Here is a 6,797-nt window from a genome sequence, read left to right on the forward strand (position 1 = left end):
CCATTTGTAATTGAGCCAGTCAGCATGGATCCATGATTTCCCCTACCTGAATTCAACCCCATATTAATGTAAGCAAAGATGGTGGAGAGTGGGAAAAATCCAAGAGTGGCCCTTTTCAAGGCATTATAGATGGCAGGCAAAGTGGAAAGGATAACAGTATAGAACTGAACAGGTTCTTCAAGAAACCAAGATAAAAGAATGGATGAGAGTATAACCAGTGTAGGGATAATGGCCTTATTAAGATTTGCAGGGTAAGGGGAATCTAGATGGCACAGAGGATAAAGCAACTGCCCTGGATTCAGGAGGACCTGAGTTCAAATACAGGCTCAGACACTTGACACTTACAAGCTGTGTGATCCTGGGCAAGTCACTTAATCTTCATTGCCCTGAGCAAAGAAAAAAAAAGATTTGCATGGTAGAGGGATTTAGTAATCATGGTGAGGAAAAAACAAAAGTCAAAAGGCAGCAGGAATGATAAAATATTATGATCTAACAAAGGAATTTCAGAGTTTGTGAAGATGAAAATACATTACTTGTGGCTGGTTGCAAGATCAAAGTTAGGAAAACCTATATTTGTAACTGAATTTGAAGAAATAGGTGAAAGGAATTGAGTATATTGAGAAATGGAGAAATCAATGTATTTGAACTATTTTTTAACCCTTACAAAAGCTGAGATGGAGAGAAAGACCCAGAACCATTCATTAAAGTCACTGAGGTAGGTAAGGTGGCCTGAGTACGGTTAGATATGTTACCAGGAATTTTGAGAAGTAAATTTGGATTAAATGAATGTCAAATGAGGAGAGGTGAATAAAAAGGTAGTGTTGGAGAGAGAAAGTATAGAAGAGACGGTGGGGAGCCAAATAAATCCCAGGTCCGTTCCCCATAAACAATGAGTACCTGGGTTAAGAGAGAAAGTTCAAGCAGTACTAGAAAAGGTAGTCAAGAATGCCATATCATGAACAGATGAGAGGTCACAGTGAGAATCAGAAGATGGAAAGAGTGGGAAAGATTTAAAATGAAAGCAAATTATTTAATTACTGAGTTGGAATTCAAAATAGCACAATGGAAGAGACAGGAAGAACTATAGTGTGATATTTAAGGAGGGCAGGAATCAGTAAGGGAGTATGTAAATAAGGGAATAGTCAGTGGAAAATAATATTTCTAAAATGATTGTCAAGGATTCTGATTGGCTAGCATGGAGATAGTATGATTTCATAGGAGTTTATTAGCCACTGAGAACTGAATCCAAAGAAAGAGAGGTTAGTGAATGATGATGATAGATGGAGAAAATGGAAATGCCAATATGGATCCAGGACTATCACACATCTAGCACTTGAACCAGTGAGTCAGAGGGTGTGGGTGAAAGTCCACCCAGTACTGAAAAGGGAATCCAAGGAAGCAGTGTCATCAGGAGGAGCAAGGCTTCAGGGAGAGCAAGAAGATAGAAAGAGCAGGATAGGAAAAGGCTTAAGATGAAAAACCATTTGTTCCCTATGAAGCAGGATTAGAAAGAGCACAGTAGAAGGTTTGGATACATTCCAACTGGGGATTTGGTGGGAAGGTTTCACAAAAGGTGCATGGGAAAGAGGGAGAAGCATGTGGCTTACCAATATGAAGGTTTTAAACAATGGAAACCAGGAACCAAGAATTAGTAAAGTTCAGAAGAAATGAGAGGGTGGGAATACATTGGCCATTGAGGAAAAAAAAATAAGTTGAACAGATCATCATTTTCCAAAAAAGTTTACCCTGAGGTTGAGCTGTCCCAGGGTGGGAGGTTAGCTAAAAATGGGGTAGGACTGGACATGGCAGCTCCTGTTGCTGAGGATTATTGGCAGAGAGAATGACTGGAGAACCTAAATGGAAACCTACTGCTGTGCAGTTCATGTGTGTGAAAATATTTTATGTGTTTATACACATGCGGTTAATATACATGCATGTAGATCCATACCTATAAGTGTATTTTGCATGTACAGATATATAGCTATATATATAAAATATATGTATTGTGTTTATAAATGAGTGTTTTACATTCAGCACCTTGAACATAACCTGATACATAGTGACTGCTTTATAAATTATTAATATGTTAATTGATGTAAGATGTAACAGCTGAAAAAGTATTAGGATATTCTGGGAAGAAAAGGATAAGTTTAAATAAGATTGATTAACATTTTAAGTAAATATGTTAATTTTTATTATACATTTTAAACAAAACAATTAATAAAAAAACATGAATTCTGCTTCCTCTAAATTGAAAATTGATGGCAGATTATACCTTAGTTTCCATTCCTCTATAGTAATTTTTTTTTTAGTGAGGCAATTGGGGTTAAGTGACTTGCCCAGGGTCATACAGCTAGTGTTAAGTGTATGAGGCCAGATTTGAACTCAGGTACTCCTGACTCCAGGGCCGGTGCTCTATACACTGTGCCACCTAGCTGCCCCCATAGTAATTTTTAAGATAAAAAAGCCCCTACCCATAAAATTGCTCATTAAGTCTTTTGTTATTTATCATTGTACAATCAAGTGCAGACTAAGGATTTCATTGTGATACCTTCCCCCTTTTGAAGGGTGAAATTTGGTAAACCTCAAAATTATATATTTCACTTTGGGCAGCAAGGAAACCCTATAATTTGTCTGAAAGTGTCTCCCCTCATGATTCTCTTATGGGTCATGCTTATGCATAACCTTATTTCCTAAATCTCCCATTTCTTTTACCTGTCACCTATAATACAAACTTTCTCTCTCCTTCTCTCTTTCTTCCCCTCAAAAACTTACATGAACCTTTCTTGCTGAGAAGTATTAATGGAGGCAAACTGAAATATTGCACTCATAGATGACTTCTTTACCTTCTTTAAACTGGAGAGAAGAGCCTATCTCTGATGTTACAGAAATTTGTGAAAGAAAAGTTTTTATTTCCTAATATGAGCACTTAGGGAAAACAATTTATGATATCATGCATGAAAATCAAACATAGGAGTGAAGAATTAAATTTTCATTTCATTGAATCCAAGGAAACAATATAATTAATTATTTAGAAAAATGGCATCCTAATACAGAAGAATATAGGAATGAATTTCAATAAAGGGGCACAGAAGAGATGGCTCAGAGGTTGGGACAATGAACTAAGTCCCTTATATGTAGCTTCATAGAATAGTATTAAGTCAAGGAAGGACTACATACATGATGTCCACTGAAGAGTCTAGTTTGCAGGGTTTTTGGATCAATGTAGAGAGTAAATGAATCATTCATTTCATGAGTATAATTTTTCCCTTGAACTGCAAATACTCGGAGATGTCAACAGGAAGTAAATCAAATGACAATCACTTCATCACAGTGATAAATTAATCTACTGGGACTGGTGCTCTTAATGCAATCTTTCCACAGTAATTCCAATGAAAGACTTGTATCTACATGGAAATGCTGAGGAATATGAAACTTTGAATTCTGATTGTATCCTTTCCCCAAAACATCACATAAATAGAGCTTCTCTTCTGTGTTGACTCGATGAGGATTATTGAGAATTGATTTTTTATAAAATCCCTTCCCACATTCTTCACATCTCTCCCATATTATGGACTCTTATCAAATTAAAATGCTACCTATTGGCAGAATACTTTTCCCCCACTCATTAGATGAATAGGGTTTCTCTCCATATGAACTCTGTTGTGGTTACTTAGATTTGACTTCTTAAGTATATCTTTTCTTACAGTCAATCAATGTATAGGGCTTCTCTTGGTGGATTGTCTGATGGACATGTAGACTTGACTTATGACAAAAACTCTTCCCACACTCATCACATAGCTATGGTTTCTCTCCTATATGTATTCTCTGATGAACATGTAGATTTGAACTATGACAGAAACTCTTCCCACACTCATCACATATGTATGGTTTCTCTCCAGTATGTATTCTCTGATGAGCATGTAGATTTGAATTATCATAGAAACTCTTCCCACACTCATCACATATGTATGGTTTCTCTCCTGTATGCATTCTCTGATGAACATGTAGAGTTGAATTATGACAGAAACTCTTCCCACACTCATCACATATGTATGGTTTCTCTCCTGTATGCATTCTCTGATGAACATGTAGAGTTGAACTCTGACAGAAACTCTTCCCACACACATCACATATGTATGGTTTCTCTCCTGTATGCATTCTCTGATGAACATGTAGAGTTGAATTACGACAGAAACTCTTCCCACACTTATCACATTTGTATGGTTTCTCTCCTGTATGCATTTTCTGATGAGAAATTAGACTTGGCTTATGATTGAAACTCTTCCCACACTCATCACATATGTAGAGTTTCTCTCCTGTATGTATTCTCCGATGAACATGTAGATTTGAACTATGACAGAAACTCTTCCCACACTCATCACATATGTATGGTTTCTCTCCTGTATGCATTCTCCGATGAGCATATAGATTTGAACTATGACAGAAACTCTTCCCACACTCATCACATATGTATGGTTTCTCTCCTGTATGTATTCTCTGATGAGCAACTAGACTTGATTTATCATTGAAACTCTTCCCACACTCATCACATATGTATGGTTTCTCTCCTGTATGCATTCTCTGATGAACATGTAGAGTTGAACTCTGACAGAAACTCTTCCCACACTCATCACATATGTATGGTTTCTCTCCTGTATGCATTCTCTGATGAACATGTAGAGTTGAATTATGACAGAAACTCTTCCCACACACATCACATATGTATGGTTTCTCTCCTGTATGCATTCTCTGATGAACATGTAGAGTTGAACTCTGACAGAAACTCTTCCCACACACATCACATATGTATGGTTTCTCTCCTGTATGCATTCTCTGATGAACATGTAGAGTTGAATTACGACAGAAACTCTTCCCACACTTATCACATTTGTATGGTTTCTCTCCTGTATGCATTTTCTGATGAGAAATTAGACTTGACTTATGATTGAAACTCTTCCCACACTCATCACATATGTAGAGTTTCTCTCCTGTATGTATTCTCTGATGAACATGTAGATTTGAACTATGACAGAAACTCTTCCCACACTCATCACATATGTATGGTTTCTCTCCTGTATGCATTCTCTGATGAACATGTAGATTTGAATTATGACAGAAACTCTTCCCACACTTATCACATTTGTATGGTTTGTCTCCTATATGTATTTTCTGATGAGAAACTAGACTTGGCTTATGATTGAAACTCTTCCCACACTCATCACATATGTAGAGTTTCTCTCCTGTATGTATTCTCTGATGAGCATGTAGATTTGAATTATAACGGAAACTCTTCCCACACTCATCACATATGTATGGTTTCTCTCCTGTATGTATTCTCTGATGAGCACATAGATTTGAATTACTACAGAAACTCTTCCCACACTCATTACATACATATGATTTCTCTCCTGTATGCACGCTTTTATGAGCAACTAGCCTTGCCTTATGATAGAACCTATTCCCACACTTATCATATATGTAGGGCTTCACTTCAGTTTGGAATTTTTGATGAATATTCAATTTGGACTTATCCTTACACTTATCAGTTCTTTCTACTTTATAACTTCCATTTTCTGTGGATGAAGGTTTTGTCCATTTGAAACTTTCACTCCTAGCAACTTCTACCTTATTTTCTTGAGGGACAACTCTTCCCCAGGCTTGGAAATGTTCATTTTGAAGTTGTACATGTCTTAAAAATTTCCCTTGAAGATTCAGCAATTTTTTCTCAGTAGTGGAAATATTAGTGGACATTCTTCCCCAAGATTTCTACCCTTTACTGTAGTTGTCAAGAAATTTCTCTTAAATTTTCATCATTTTATTCATGGAACTAAAATTATTAGTGGCTACTATGCCGTACTTTATTGTTCCAGGTTCAGAAGCTGCTCTGTGGAGAAAGGTCTTTTTGTTGACATTTCCAGGTATTTTCATATATAATTTTCCTCTTTCTTGATTATGTTTCATGATGTATCCATGTGATTCATCCTCTTGTACACTTAATCCAAATTTCCTACAATTAAAGCAAAATGGTGTTAACCTGGAAATAATTTGTTTTCCTTTACTTTCAAGTAACATTCATTGTTCTGTGGTTTGTTAGTAGGGATAAGAAAATCAACTGTTACTAAATTAATTTGGTCATATAATTATCATATACTTATTGTATTTAGTATATGCTAATGATGATAAAAGGATGGTTAAAGATAACTATATGGTCATGAATCATAAATCTAACTACAATAAGAAAGGAAAGAAAAAAATGAAAGACAAATACATAAGGACATTCCACTTTGGAAAAAGAGAAATAATTTCTAGTGAAGGAAAAAATGTCAACAAAGGCACTTCTTAAGAAGTGACATTTGACATGTGGTATGTACTTTTCAAGCAAAAGAAATATTTTGAGCCAGTAATTGTAGATTGGAAATCATTAAACAGGTATAAAGTTTGTCACACCATGATTACCGGTACACAGATACTGTAGAATATAAACTTCAAGATGGGGATGGCATCATAACTCATTTTATCCAAGGACCTAACCCAGTATCTTCCCCTCAGAAAATTATTAATAAATGTTGTTGACTTAAATTAGAAAAAATTCAGTGTAAAGCAATGCAATCATGATTCTATTACTCCCTATATGAAATTACTAGGAGAAAAGAATCTTGTAAGAAAGAGACCAAATGTTTAAGAAAGGAGGAAGCAAGCTCAAGTTCACAGTATCCTGGGCAATATAAAGAGATGATGTGAATGAATAAGAAGACTGTTGTTAACAGGATGAAGGCAACTGGAGGAAAACCTGC

At 35.9% G+C, this 6,797-nt stretch overlaps 1 pseudogene; it reads right to left on the reverse strand.

Annotated features, from left to right (window-relative positions):
• Positions 1-3,687: 3,687 nt before the first annotated feature.
• LOC122748064 lies at positions 3,688-5,754 on the reverse strand (annotated as a pseudogene).
• Positions 5,755-6,797: the final 1,043 nt, after the last annotated feature.

This window comes from Dromiciops gliroides, chromosome 3 (assembly GCF_019393635.1).
Source record: "Dromiciops gliroides isolate mDroGli1 chromosome 3, mDroGli1.pri, whole genome shotgun sequence".
Classification (NCBI taxonomy): domain Eukaryota; kingdom Metazoa; phylum Chordata; class Mammalia; order Microbiotheria; family Microbiotheriidae; genus Dromiciops; species Dromiciops gliroides.